Source organism: Leuresthes tenuis, unplaced genomic scaffold (genome assembly GCF_036924035.1).
Source record: "Leuresthes tenuis unplaced genomic scaffold, fLeuTen1.0.hap1 SCAF_21, whole genome shotgun sequence".
NCBI classification, from domain to species: domain Eukaryota; kingdom Metazoa; phylum Chordata; class Actinopteri; order Atheriniformes; family Atherinopsidae; genus Leuresthes; species Leuresthes tenuis.
In genome coordinates this window covers 7,512,919-7,529,085 of record NW_027325375.1, presented here as the reverse complement: position 1 = coordinate 7,529,085, position 16,167 = coordinate 7,512,919, and the positions used below count along the sequence as shown (strand labels likewise).

The 16,167-nt window shown below is 42.2% G+C and overlaps 1 pseudogene; it reads right to left on the bottom strand.

Moving 5' to 3' along the window:
- The window catches only part of LOC140280357 (uncharacterized), a 29,107-nt pseudogene that overhangs the window by 4,127 nt on the left and 8,813 nt on the right, over positions 1-16,167 (bottom strand).

Here is a 16,167-nt window from a genome sequence, read left to right as displayed (position 1 = left end):
GAATGGTAAGCTATAATCGGGTATAGCTAGGTCTGCTGCTGTGGAGAGGGCCTGTTTTAGTGCAATAAAGGCTTCCTCCGCCTCCTGAGTCCAATTCAGGGTCGCTGACAGGTTGCGCATGCCTTGTTCTTTCACTAGGGCCCGCAGAGGTCTAGTTAAGCCGGTGTAATTGGCTATGTAAGTCCTACTATAGCCCGTCAACCCTAAGAAAGACAACATGTCCTTTACCTTCACTGGCTTAGAGTGATGGAGAATAGTAGACCTGTGCTGAGGGGAGAGCCCTGCTCCTTTTTGGGAAATTTGCCTGCCCAAAAACGCTACCTGCCGCCGTGCAACCTGAAGTTTGGCTTTGCTGACCTTGAACCCTGTTCTTGCAAGATGTAAAAGGACATTTTTAGTTGCTTCCAAACACAGAGCCGCAGTGGGCGCTGCCAACAACAAATCATCTACATACTGAACGAGAGTCACCTGCTCTGGTAGTGGGCAATCACTCAGGATATCTTTTAAAACCTGGTTAAAAATCCCTGGGGACAAAGCGAACCCTTGTGGCAGCCTGGTGTACTGTAGCTGCTTGTGCTGATACGAAAACGAGAAAATGTGCCTGCAGTCTTCCGCCAAGGGAAGACAAAAGAATGCATTAGCCAAGTCAATGCAGGTAAACCACTCATGTTTAGGATCCAAATTGGTTAGAGCCACATATGGATTCGGAACAGGAACTGTAGGAGTGAGGAGAATATCGTTGATTGCCCGTAGGTCATGTGCCATGCGATATTTACCTGTCCCTTTCTTTTCAATAGGTAAAATGGGTGTGTTCCACTCTGAGGACGAGGGTTCTAACACCCCCTTTTGTAACAGGCCATCAATAGTGTCCCTAAGTCCTTCTTCCGCCTGAGGTTTATGAGGATACTGCCTTATCCAAATAGGGGGACCCTCACGCACCTGGAATGTAATGGGCTTGTACTTAACTTGTCCAACATCTGTCGGACCCTGTGCCCATAGGTGTTCAGGGAGGCTGGCGAGTAGAGCTGCCGCCTCCACGTGATCTGTACGTTCACGGCCATGATGTCTAGAGATCTGTGCATGCTCTAATGTGACTGTATCTTCCCCTGAAACCTGAATGCGATATGTGCGAGCTTGCGCAGAATACTGAACTTGTGGAAGTTGTGTATTTACCCAATCGGATTGTAGGAGTGCCCGTTTAACAATACTCCCTAGCTCTTTTGCCTGATGCTGTGGGTGTAATGCCAATGATACATGTGGGGCCGCTTCTTCTGCCATCATATACCAGGGAAGTTGTGCAGAGGTCAGGGCAACACCTGCCGCCACGCCTTCAGGCGCCACATAAATATTATGTGTCTTAATTTGCCAATCTCGACCTTCAAGTTGGTCCTGAAAATTTTCCTGATACCAATCTGTCTGTAACCCATCATAGAATAGAGTAACATGGGGGGAATCTGGAGGTGAGACATAGGGTTCGAGTTGGGAAATCCAGGGTTTCCACTGGAGGTAAGCCGAGAGGATACCACGCCGCTCAGATGTTTCCGGCTGTAATAGACCCCAGTATATGTCCGCGTATTGTTCATTCACTGGCTGCACAAGATATTGACCAGTGATGTTCTCCATCGGTCCAGAGCACGGCAAATGAGATCCATCAGGCATGACAACAACCAGGCCATCGGCGCTGCAGAGTATCGTGGCCCCCAGTTTTATCAGGAGATCTCTTCCCAGCAAGTTCATCGGTACAGAAGGTGAATGTACAAATGGATGTGTCACAGTCTGTTTTCCCACCTGGGTGAGTAGCGGCTTAGTGAACGGCAGTGTCTTTTTCTCCCCAGAGAAGCCCATAAGCGTGATGGTATGCGATGACAGGGAACCAGCTGGTACAACTTTCAATGTGGAACATGTGGCTCCAGTGTCAACCAAGAAAGGCAGATCTTTTTTCTCAATCTGAACTGACAGCATCGGTTCTGCCGTAGTGATGCTGTCTGAGAGTCTCTGTGGGGTGTGTCAATACTGACCGGACTGGTCAGGGTTCTCCCCATTGTCCCACAATGGGAACTGACCAGCAGCAGCTGCTCCCCAAGGCTGTTGAGGATACATAGGTGCAGTAACAGGAGGTCCGGAGCCGCGACCCCTGCCTCTCCCAGGAGGACCACTATCCACACCTTTCTGTGCTCTTGGATTATGTGGGCAGCTTCTTATCCAATGATTAGGGTCTCCACAGAGATAACAACAACGAGTCTCCCCTGACTGTCCTCTTCCTGTACCGCCCCTTAGTCCCCGACCTCTTCCCCCAAAGCCTCCACCCCGCATTGGTCCTCCCCCATGTCTTCTCCCGCCTGATGGGGGCTGCGGTACCCATGGTGGGACCGGAAATAAATCAGGAACCTGTGGTGGCTCGGCAGCCAACATGACCTTCGCAGCTTCCCCTTTTTGTTTTTTATTTTTATCATTACATTTCTGTCTAGCTTCCGTTAACTGTAATTTTAACAGCTGAACCTGCAATTCTTTTAAGTCATCCTGTTCCTTCTGCGTATTATCTTGAGCACGGGTGAGGTGGTGTATTAAGTGTTTCTCCCAGACATGTGATTCAGCACCGAGCATGTCCGGGTTATTAACCATGGCTGTTTTGACATTCTCCGGCACTCCTTCCAGTATAGCCTGTCTAAACCACTCCCTCTGAGCTCCAGCTTTCCCTGGGTGGCATCCTGTGTGTTTCAACCATAAATCCTTGCTCTGATCCACATACTCCCTGGGATTCTGTTTGGGGTCCCATCTCATCTTTGGCATTACGGTGGCGTTAGGTAGTGGATATTTGTCTCTCATTGCTTTCCCTATTTCAGTGCTATGATGCGTGAAGGGGGTGTCATCTGTCATTCTGTTTGTGTGGGCGATAGTCTCAATTTCTCTCATGTCCCCACCCGTCATGCATCATCCTGCAATAGCTCTAAAGTCCCCCAATGCCAATTTCTGTCCTGCCGTCAGAGAATCCAATTTGCTGAGCCACAAATTTCCACCCTCGGCTACAGGTGGTAATTTCTCCACTATGGCCTGTATGTCCCCTATAGTAAATGGTCGGTACCGGTCACCTTGTCCTGGTACTGCTGTTAGTGGGTACATTGTGACCGGAAGGATTGTCCCACCACGTCGGCGCTGGCTAACTCTTCTGCCTATCGTATCTGTCAGTTCCTCTGCCATCTTCATTTCTTTCTCTACACTTCTCATCAGTCCGTCCCTTTTTTGACAGAGCTCTTCTATCTCTCTCCGACATAACTCATCTAGCTCTCTCTCTTTCCTGACGGCTGAATCTTCCTCCTCTTCCCTCCATGATCCTGCCAAGCTAAAACTTACTGGTACTTCTTGTCTTTCACCTTCCCACTGTCCCTTTCCTTGAAAAGAAGCTGTCCCTGCTGCTTCTGCTTCCTCCTCACAATCTGAAATCTCACTTCCCCTCATGACCTGCCTCCGTGGCTGTGGTGTGACTTTTCGTTTTACCGTGTGCTGTGGAGCCTGTTCTCTTGCCTGTCTCTGCGAGAATGGGTCTGGGGGCACCGAAAGGTTATCACCTGTGAAGGGGTTATAAGAGGATTTGGACGTCGTCCCTGTCCTTACTGAAGTCTCAGGGCTTGATGCTGTAGGAGTGGCTGCACCTGCTTCAGTCACCCTGTCACTTACAAGTGTCTCTTCTGAGGATCCAACCTGAAGTGTACCACTAGTCACATATAGTGTGGGATATAACCCTGGTGTCGGTGCAGCAGGCGGTGCATATGGAGGTGGCCATGTAGGAGTGTCAGGTGCAGTTACCATTTGTTTGCCTCCTGGTTTTCCTGCGTTCTCATGGAGATGTCTCACACTTTGCCAGAAGACCGCCAGCTCAGACCAGCCCCGTCGTCGCTCCTCCTGCTCTTTCGCCTCCTTTTTTAATTTCGAACGTTGCAGCACACCTGCCTTTTGTCCCTGCTCTGCCAGCTCTTCTTTCCTCACCTTACATTCTTTCTCCTTTTCCCACAACCAGGCCCCTAACGGACCGGGGTCTGACATTTTCTTGCCCTTATATCTCACCAATTGTTCCACTTGTCCCTTTATGTCGGCTAATTTCCTGTCCCTACCCTTTTTAGGTAACACTGCCCCTGCTGCTTTTAACGTATTCTCTAACTGCAGCTCGAGGGGCCTCCAGGCACCCGTACCTGGGCCCCATCCCCCATCATCTATTTCCCTGTCAAACTCTCCCTCCATTTTACTTCTCTTATTCTAAATTCTGAGGCCAGCCGGTTTGTATGACGTACGTCCGAGCAACAGGCCTTGTAAGGTGATGATTTATTAACGGCCAGTCAGTTTGTATGGCATAACACCCGAGCAACTGACCCTTTTGACAAACCAAGCCACTTATGTTAGCACCGCTAGGTTTCGATGGCTCAGACAGATTACGTTATCACCGTTAGGTTTCCTCTGTCTGATTGTCGAGTTTGTCAAGACACCGTTTTATGTACCCATTCACCTTTAGACACCTCAGAATTTTATTTTTCCCACAGCCCGCTTCTCCTTATTTCTCTCAAACAAATACAAAAACACACAAAGCACGTTAAAATCTTCACAAACTTTTTCAAAATGCACTTATAGAAAAATACCTCAGGAACCCTGTTCCTGTACTCTAGTATAGGGGACTCTAGCCCCAAACAGACTTCAAGAATTTATGAGGAGTATAACCTCAAGGGACTCTAACCCAACTCCGTAGAGTATACTACTTTAGGGGACTCTAACCCCAAACAGACTTCAAGAATTTATGAGGAGTATAACCTCAAGGGACTCTAACCCAACTCCGTAGAGTATACTACTTTAGGGGACTCTAACCCCAGGGACTCAAACCCAGTAGAATTCGGGGTGTCTTCACCTCCCCGGGACTCTAACCCAGCAGCCTCTCAGGCTTCCGGTTCCTCGTCAGGCAACCGGTGGGGTCCGCCACGACCAAAGACAGTCTGTTTTATCCTCTTTTTATATTCACTTTTCTTTTATAGTTTTTTTTTTTTTTTTTTTTTTTTTACGCAGTTCTCGACATTAATTCTTATCGTCTTTTGCTGATTCAACCACCAGTTTCAGGACAGGACACGTTGTTTTAAGATATTCAATGTGCAGAGTTTGATAAAACAGGTTCTGCTTACCTCTGTGTTAACGTGCCGGCTCGTGTCCCGTCTCTGTCACCGTGAAGGAATCTTTTATCCGAATGAACTCCGTCCTCTCCTCACCACATCCCGAACGAGCCCCCAAAATTGTTGAGGTTAACCTGTACCTCTTTCCGAGTCCGTTGATGCAGTGAAGGAGGAAGACAGAGGAGACGATATAAGAATCAACACAGTTTTATTTGCGCAGTTTGCAAAGTGCGGAGAGCAGTTCAGTACAATGCATGCGAACAGCACAAAGTACGGAAAAGCTCTGTCTTTGTCTAGGGGTGTGATGTTATATAGACTTGAGTTCAGTCTCCGCCTTATGAGATGTGTGTGCGTCAATATCTTATCTCTTCCTCTATGTGTGTGGGTGTGTGTACTGGTATAAGGCGTTACTTTCAGAAGACCGTTGTAGGTGCGGTCCTAGTTTTACAACATGTTGTTCTCAGAGATATTTCCTTATCAGGCTGCTGTGCAAGCACAGAAATGAGCAAGCCAGTTATACAGGATATCACCTTATACAGCTATCCTCACTCACAATTACCACATTTCACACACATAAAAACAGGACTGTCAATATTAAATTAAATTTAAAAAAGGGTGCAGTTGTCATCTCCAATAAAATTGGAGAAAAGAAAGGACACTTGCCATCTCAAATGAAGTTATAAAAAAAAATCCGTAGAATTTCGTAGTAGATGCAGCAACTAGACCCAAGACAATGCAATGAGAAGAAGCGAGGAAGAAGTCAGAAAGTCTGTTCATCCTAAAGAATAAACTTATTATTGTCCCTGCCTCAGCGATGAAGCCTCATTTAGCGACCTCAGCTCCATCTGAGGTAAACGTGGAAATAGTTTCTTCTCGTGTGAAAATGTTTGGTCCGTTTTTGCAAATTTCACTTTAAATTCTTGGAAGTTTGGAGACCTTTAAAATGTCCTTAGCTTTCTTGTAATTCATGCCACTGTTTTACATACTATGTATATTGAACAGCACGTTTTGATTTCACTCTATGCCACATTCAAATCCTTCAAAGTGTAAATCACAAAAATTAAACTGTATTACAGATAAACTACAACTTTTTCATAGTTTTTTGTCAGCATGTTTGGTGGTGTACACAAATAGCCAGTCTTATTCTTGTTATGTCCTGTAACATTACCCTATCTTGTCACGAGATATTGTTTGGATCTTCATTTGTTGTGTTATAAGGCGTAAGTTAGAAATCTTAAAAATTTTATATATTCCAGTCCTGCATTAAACCCCAGGAAATTATAGTATGACACGTTTGTTAAAAAAGTAGGCTACATTTAATTTTATTTCAAATAAGCAGCATTTGCTCACACGATGTGGAACCATAGACTGTTTCTATCTGGAATTTTGTGAACAGTAACCTAGGGAAAAAGGAAGCGCAAGCACCCACTGATTAATATCAGATATATTATCATGTACACGAAGTACACGAAATTTCTCCTCTGCATTTATCCCATTCAGGTTGGCACCTGTTTAACACACACATGAAAACGCACACGATCACACACTAATGGATGATAAATTTATGAAAATGAATCTTACATAGTAGGTTTGAAAAATAGGTCTTATCTTAAACTGAGGAATTGTTACATTGCGTAGTCATGTGGGTACGTGTGTCGTCAGACAATGAGATATAGTGGAAAAACCACAAAACTCCTTCAACATTTGAAATGCCATCACACAACAGAGCATGAGGAAGTCATGCTGTGGCGAAGTGAAGGAGTGGACAAAATATACAGACCTGCTGCTAGTTCTGCTAGGGCAAGACAGGCATCACTAACCCTTCTTTTAATGCATTAAGCTTTTGTAAAAAGTATTGGTATCGTTATCAGTATCAACAAAATCACTTTGGTTTTACTTGGTAATGGATCACTAATGAAATTAGTGGCACTATAATCAATCAATCATGAAATACAGTGAACACAATTAGTAATCAACAGGCTTTTCTGTACCTTATAGCCATTCCTGCTGGACTTCAAGGCACATCTCATCACATACCCTCCATGGCAAAGCCAGGTCCTAAATATCAACATAATTTAGAATAGTAGCAATGAGCCAAATGAATAGAAAAATGCTTAATCAATAGTGGGTGTAAATATCCACTAACACATCCAATGTCTTGATGAAACCTGTCTGTTAATCTAATCCACACCATAATGGTACATCAGACAACACGACAGTACACACAACAAAGCTCCCTAAACAACATAAGGGATATTCATTTATCAGCCTTTGCCATTTTTTGTTGATTTAAAATGCTAAAAACACACTGGACCTAAATACATAAAAACAAGAGTACTAACCACATTTAAATTATACGAGTCTGACTTTCTTACTCTGAACATTTGTTTCAGGAATGCTTATAGTTCTCCTCTATGCTACATACAATGTAAAAATGTACTTTTTTTGAATAGCATGCACACTACTGAGATGATCTTTTCAGACTTCTGTACTTTTTTGGAACCTAATGGTTTTCACATAGTTTCAGCTACTTAACTCTTCTAATGCCAAAATATTTAAGTCCTTCAGATGTGTTTTTACATTAAACTTTTCATAGGTATGACCAATACCTGGATATTAAATATTTAATTATATGAAATCTGAATATTTTCAAAACTGGAATATGGAATCCAAGTGTGTGAGTAGTGAAATCACCTTATTCTAAAACATTGCTTCAAGATGCCGCCATGCCAGAGGCAGTCTATTGCAGCAGCAATTTTCCTAGTACAGTACACAAGTTTCTTCCCTCCCCCGTCTCTCTCCTGTAGTGGAGCCACTCACCCCACCCTTTACCCAAACCCCCATGGACACAAAAGACTTTCCTTTCTTGACTGACTGCTACCTCAACTTTCCAGTATGTATCCAACAGATTCTGAGGCTTAAGAGGGTGCTGGTGCTGTGGAAAACATGCTGCCTTGGTCCTGTCCCAACATTTCAGATCTATTGCTGCTTCAACCAATTGTTGTAGTATAATCTGAAAGGCAGGGACAAAAAAGGTTAGATATTTAAGAAGAGAAGATGATTAGAGGTTTATTCTTGTTGAACTCGGATATAAATATTTAGGTTTAAATTTAAACATTAATAAAACTTTCAATAAAATTTCAGTTGTCTTGATTAAAAGAGCGTGTGTTGTTCCTGTCTCACATCAATTAAGGGTGACCTAGAAGCTGCTCCAGTGTGGGGCGCTGCTTGGGAACTTTAGTCAAACACTGCTGCAAGAAATCCAGGCAATCTGGAGGATGTGAAGAAAAAGAACAAAGATTGTTAGGTCTGCAGTGGTCTATCAGAATGTGAACTGAATGTGAAATGAATCTTTTCTTAATGACAGATGTGTGTATGGGTGTTTGTTTTACCTTGAGACAGCGTACTGCTAATCTTGAGTTTTTTCTTGATGAAGTTAGTGGACCTGAACTCTTTGTTGTGGAGCATTTCAAACAGCACCACTCCTACCTGCCACACTGTTGTAGGTCCAGCACTGTATGTACAGGAGCTCAGCCACTCTGGAGGGACATGAGCACTGGTACCTTGAGGATAAAGACATGAGAATAAATGTTAGAGATAGAGGATATTTTCCACTTTGATGTCTCTGTGGAAGAAGCTTTTATACTTAAGGTGTACCGCTGCATCAACCGTCGCATTATTGTCAGAAACCGACAGGACACAGGCGCAGGATCAATTTCAAAGTAAGATAGTTTATATAATAAACTCCGGACAGAGAAATAAACACTTATGAAAATTACTAAGGCTCTGATCACTATTACTATAGAAGTGTAAGAGGCCGGTATAAAACTTAATCAAAAGAAACAGTCTCTTCACTCTAGGAGGAAAACAAAAGGTCTATGAAAAGATTAATATTTAAATTTAACCACACGAAACTCCACCTTCTAATGGAGGAACTATAGAATATATCAAAGAACATAAATCAAGCAGCCACTCCTATAACGGAGGAGCTATGAAACATTACAACAAAAATCTCTCAAAAGGAGGAAACCAAAAACGACTATAAAAATGAGTCAAAGCTGAACTGTGAAACTACACAAACATTAACCAAAAGAAAAACTCTGAAGGAGAAACACTCGACTTCAGCGAATAAACAAGGCATCAAAATATTGAATACCACAATGGTCAGGAATCTGGAACACAAGGAATCAAGCGATAGGTTTCGGAGGCTAGGATGAGGACTGTTAGGTACAACACACTGGCCGCGAGACAAGGGAAGACAAAGACTATATGAGGATCCAAGGGGAACAGGTGGAAACACCTTGGTAATCAGGGGAGACACGCAGACGCAGGACACGGGAGGAAGGGCAAATTAGCTGAAACGAGAGGAGAAGTTAACATTCAAAATAAAACAGGAAGTGACGAGACATGAAACAAAACCTGAATCCTGACAAATATGAAAAAAAGAGGAAAAAAAAACAGGTTAGATATTTAAGAAGAGAGGATGGTGTGACATTTTTTATGGCTCTAAATTATTTTGATAACCATTATGAAATCACTTAAATCAAACAAAGCAGAAAGTGTGACGATGTCTCTCAAAGAATGACATTCACAAAGATTGCAAATATTTTCCATCAGCTTACTTTGGCCTCATCTTCCAGGAGGGAGCCTCCATGCTCTTCGATGTAGTGTGCGAGGTCCTCAAAGAATGAAATACACAAGAAAGTGTAGGCAGGGAAAACCACAGTTTATCTATAATCCAGTGATAGTGCTGATAAAAGCAGAAGTTACTGCCGTTGCTAACTTACTTTATGTTTGCAGAACACTTTGTCCTTAGGAATGTGTTTGATGGCTACCTGCAAGATACAAACAAGACTTTGGTTAGTCACATCATACAGTGAGTGCCTTGAATATGACAATGTGTGTCTAATACATACGGGTAAATGATCTGCTCTCCGACAGCCTGCAAACACAGATCCACAGCTTCCTTCGTCAAGCTGATTTTGCTCTGAAGTCTGAAGTCAATAACCAGCTCCTTTGTTTTGGTGGTGTTGAGGAGCAGATTGTTGCCTTGGCACCACTCTGACAGCCGCTCCACCTCGTACCTAAGCGGGTAGTTTCTGGATCTGTAGCTGGTGATGTGCTGGACACCCTGCCACACCTGCCTGGAGTTGTTACTCCTGAGCTGGTCCTCTATCCTCCTTCTGTATGTTGCCTTGACCTTGCAGATGCCTCTTTTCAGGTTGGCTCTAGCAGCACTGTCGAGTGCCGTATCCCCCGACCTGGAAGCAGTGTTCCTGGCTTTTAACAGGCTCTGGACCTCCTTAGTCATCCAGGGCTTCCTGTTGGGATAAATCCTCAGACGTCTGTTCCTGGTGACATTGTCCGTGCAGAACCTGATGTAATCCAAGACTGCTGTAGTGTGGTTCTCCATGTCCTGGTGTTCAAAACCTCCCAGTCGGTTCTCTGGAAGCAGTCCTGTAGCTGGTGGGAACATTTTAGTCCCTTTGTCAACAACATATTTTAGTTAATGGGAAAAGTATTTGGATATTAATAGAATTATGGCAAACTCTTTATTTCTCTATAAAATCTGCGAGAATTTCACTTTCTTTTCTAAATAAAATCTAACAGCAAAGATATCTGGTCAAACTTTCAAACAATTGTATTTGGTCCTCATTTGTTTGTAAAGGAATCACACAAAAGGTTTCAATAACTTGAAAAAATAATTTGTATATTTTCATAAAACATGAAAATGACTAGATGTACAATGACATAACAGGGTGGACCTTGGGCATGTCAGGTTGGACACGTTGTGAAATGTCATTGAATGGCCTCATAAATGCAATAAATTAAACGTTAATACACTTTACTTAACCACACAACACATGAAAGGATCAGATTTGACAAAGCTATTCTGTAATCTGGTTGAGAGAGCGGGGAGAGGGACCTAAAACCGAGCCATAGTTTTTTTCTTAGTCTTTGATTCAATATATCCCTCTATGGGACGAAGAAAAGCTTGACAGATTTGTCCACACTTTTCAGCTTGTCATACAAACTTTGGGCATCAGGGATGTCTCCTCCATGGGCTACAATCCAGTCTGCTGACCTTTTGAGGGCCCCACCCACACTACCTGGTACCCCATTCAAAGAAACTCCATGTTATTTCTTTGAACCCATTCTTGAATGGTTCCATTTAGAGGTAGAAGAAATTTCCCTTTTGTTGATAATGTGTTGCAGGCCCGTCACTGAAAAAATTAAGTATGCTGACTTGAGGGTGCCGTTCACTCAGTACCTTCAAAACTGGAACAAGGTGGGCCTAGATGGCCACAGGGTCGTGTCTTGTGGAGGGTGATATGGAGTAAAAGGTGTGCGGGGCTTGTTCACGAGCGTTGTGTGTCCAGACTGGCCTGCTGGTGTGAACTTCCAAAATGCCCAGATTGGATTTCTTCACTGTAGTTGCACGAGTAATTTTCCCTCAAATCTATGTGCAAGAGGGACTTGTGCTTCAGGCTCCTCCTGAGCTCCCTGCACGCATCAAACTGCCATTTAATGTTAAAGACATGGCACCCAAAATGGAGGAGTCTCTCCTGGAAATCTGAGTTAAGATCATGTTCCCTTTTTCTATCTCCCTTTTCACTTTGACTGTTGACACCTTTTCATCCTTCATAATTATATTAAATCAATTTAAATATATTAAATCATCGACATGTCCTTCCTGTCATGAACCATGTCCACCCTGTCATGGGAGGCTTTCTGACAGGGTGGACATTTTCAGCTAATTTTATCATTAAATGAGTACATGGTGGACCTTCAGTTAGCGACATGATTCAGTTACACTTTTTAACTAATATATTTCAGATTTCTGAAAGGTATTTATATTAACTGATATTTCACTATGACAGAGTGGACATGTTAAGCTTGACAACATCCAACTACACACATGAAACAATGAAAATTACAAAATGTAAGTGCAAATACTTACTTTGTAGCTAGCCACTGTTTTTCCTCAGCAGTTAAGGCCTTCCTCTTCCTATTACCCCTCCTTATATCACCATCAGATGTACACTAAAGAAAGACTAAATGCTGGTATTTCTCAAAGAATGACATTCACAAAGATTGCAAATATTTTCCATCAGCTTACTTTGGCCTCATCTTCCTGGAGGGAGCCTCCATGCTCTTCGATGTAGTGAGCGAGGTCCTCGGCAGGCATTGGTCTCTCCAGCACAAGAATCAGCTCCTGCTGTAGATCATACCAGTCCAGCAGGGACACAGGTGCTGAGTGCCCCACTGAACTGGCAGTGCTACTTTCCACTTTCAGCATAACAGCCACCTCCACTGAAATCTGCCTCCCATTCTTGTCCTGAAACATCACAGCAACAAAGAAAGTGTTAGGCAGGGAAAACCACAGTTTATCTATAATCCAGTGATAGTGCTGATAAAAGCAGAAGTTACTGCCGTTGCTAACTTACTTTATGTTTGCAGAACACTTTGTCCTTAGGAATGTGTTTGATGGCTACCTGCAAGATACAAACAAAACTTTGGTTAGTCACATCATACGGTGAGTGTCTTGAATATGACAATGTGTGTCTAATACATACGGGTAAATTATCTTCTCTCCGACAGCCTGCAAACACAGATCCACAGCCTCCTTTGCCGAGCTGACTTTTCTCTTCGTATTTCTCCTCAAATTCAGCTAAAATAAAACATAAACATCATTTTAGTTTGACAGTACATCAGAAGAATTTCAATGATAATTTACACAGGTTATATAAGCTGTAATATATATATATTGCCTAGGTAATAGGTAATACCTAATATAAATACTTATATTAAATATAATGCACTTGAAGCTAAATGTTACATTATTTATTAATGACTGACCTCGCTGGGCATCTATTTGGTCCTTTATGGTCTCTGTTTTCTTCGTTCTCTTCCTACTCTGTGTTTCCTCAGCAGTTAAGGCCTTCCTCTTCCAATTACCCCTCCTTATATCCCCATCAGATGTACAACCATCTAAATTGCTGCTACTGGATTCTATAAATGACAATAACACATTGAAACATTAGCATGATGACACTCACATGTTTGTAGTTTGATTGAAAATGTGTGTTTAGATCAGTGTGACAAAGTTAAAGGACATTATAATATTCAACCACTACATCTAAAATGTAAGTTAATTATGCAGCTGTAATTTCACAAAATGCACAAGCCTACCACTTTCCACTGAGGAGGAGGCTGACTCTTGATTTAAAAGGACGTCTAGGAGTCTCCTCCTTCTCTTTGTGTTTCTTGAGGGTCCCTCTCCATCTTCTGTGACTTTCCTCTTTCCTTTTTTCCCTGTCCTGACCTCATCCTGACTGCATGTGGAAGGTCTGCAGTGGTCTATCAGAATGTGGTCTGAAACAGATTATCTTTTCTTAATGACAGATGTGTTTATGGGTGTTTGTTTTACCTTGAGACAGCGTACTGCTAATCTTGAGTTTCTTCCTGATGAAGTTAGTGGACCTGAACTCTTTGTTGTGGAGCATTTCAAACAGCACCACTCCTACCTGCCACACTGTTGTAGGTCCAGCACTTTATGTACAGGAGTTCAGCCACTCTGGAGGGACATGAGCACTGGTACCTTGAGGATAAAGAAATAAGAATAAATGCTAGAGGAGGAGTGGCTTTGGTTTTTAAATCACTGATTGGAGAAGAGCGAAATCTGAAGTAATAACATACGATAAAAAGTCCGATATATAGATGTCTTTTTGTTGATGCAGCTCAGTCCAAAGTCTATGAGACGAAGTCGAGGAAAATCTGAGCCGGTCTCAATCAGGATATTTTCCACTTTGATGTCTCTGTGGAAGATGCTGTTTTGTTTCAGGTGGACTGCTGCATCAACCAACTGTTGTATTATAATCTGAAAGAGGAAAAAAAAACAGGTTAGATATTTATGAAAAGAGAGGATGGTGTGACATTTTTTATGGCTTTAAATTATTTTGATAACCATTATGAAATCATTTACATCAAACAAAGCAGAAAGTGTGACGATGTCTCTCAAAGAATGACATTCACAAAGATTGCAAATATTTTCCATCAGCTTACTTTGGCCTAATCTTCCTGGAGGAAGCCTCCATGCTCTTCGATGTAGTGAGCGAGGTCCTCGGCAGGCATTGGTCTCTCCAGCACAAGAATCAGCTCCTGCTGTAGATCATACCAGTCCAGCAGGGACACAGGTGCTGAGTGCCCCACTGAACTGGCAGTGCTACTTTCCAGCTTCAGCATGACAGCCACCTCCACTGAAATCTGCCTCCCATTCTTGTCCTGAAACATCACAGCAACAAAGAAAGTGTTAGGCAAGGAAAACCACAGTTTATATATAATCCAGTGATAGTGCTGATAAAAGCAGAAGTTACTGCCGTTGCTAACTTACTTTATGTTTGCAGAACACTTTGTCCTTAGGAATGTGTTTGATGGCTACCTGCAAGATACAAACAAAACTTTGGTTAGTCACAGTCAGTGAGTGTCTTGAATATGACAATGTGTGTCTAATACATACGGGTAAATTATCTGCTCTCCGACAGCCTGCAAACACAGATCCACAGCCTCCTTCGCCGAGCTGATTTTTCTCTTCGTATTTCTCCTCAAATTCAGCTAAAATAAAACATAAACATCATTTTAGTTTGACAGTACATCAGAAGAATTTCAATGATAATTTACACAGGTTACCTCTAAAAATTCTCTATATATATATTTAAAAAAACAAACATATATATATATATATATATATATATGTTTATATTTATATATATCGTCTAGGTAATACCTAATATAAATACTTATATTAAATATAACGCACTTGAAGCTAAATATTACATTTTTTTATTAATGACTGACCTCGTTGGGCATCTATTTGGTCCTGTATGGTCTCAGTTTTCTTCGTTCTCTTCCTACTCTGTGTTTCCTCAGCAGGTAAGGCCTTCCTCTTTCTATTACCCCTCCTTATGTCCCCATCAGATGTACAACCATCTACATTGTTGCTACTGGATTCTATAAATGACAATAACACATTGAAACATTAGCATGTTGACACTCACATGTTTGTAATTTGATTGAAAATGTGTGTTTAGATCAGTGTGACAAAGTTAAAGGACATTATAATATTCAACCACTACATCTAAAATGTAAGTTAATTATGCAGCTGTAATTTCACAAAATGCACAAGCCTACCACTTTCCACTGAGGAGGAGGCTGACTCTTGATTTAAAACGACGTCCAGGAGTCTCCTCCTTCTCTTTGCCTTTCTTGAGGGTCCCTCTCCATCTTCTGTGACTTTCCTCTTTCCTTTTTTCCCTGTCCTGACCTCATCCTGACTGCATGTGGAAGATCTGCAGTGGTCTATCAGAATGTGAACTGAAACAGATTATCTTTTCTTAATGACAGATGTGTGTATGGGTGTTTGTTTTACCTTGAGACAGCGTACTGCTAATCTTTAGTTTCTTCCTGATGAAGTTAGTGGACCTGAACTCTTTGTTGTGGAGCATTTCGAACAGCACCACTCCTACCTGCCACACTGTTGTAGGTCCAGCACTGTATGTATAGGAGCTCAGCCACTCTGGAGGGACATGAGCACTGGTACCTTGAGGATAAAGACATAAGAATAAATGTTAGAGGAGGAGTGGCTTTGGTTTTTAAATCACTGATTGGAGAAGAGCAAAATCTGAAGTAATAACATACCATAAAAAGTCCGATATATAGATGTCTTTTTGTTGATGCAGCTCATTCCAAAGTCTATGAGACGAAGTCGAGGGAAATCTGAGCCGGTCTCAATCAGGATATTTTCAACTTTGATGTCTCTGTGGAAGATGCTGTTTTGTTTCAGGTGGACTGCTGCATCAACCAACTGTTGTATTATAATCTGAAAGAGGAAAAAAAACAGGTTGGATATTTAAGAAGAGAGGATGGTGTGACATTTTTTATGGCTTTAAATTATTTTGATAACCATTATGAAAGCATTTACATCAAACAAAGCAGAAAGTGTGACGATGTCTCTCAAAGA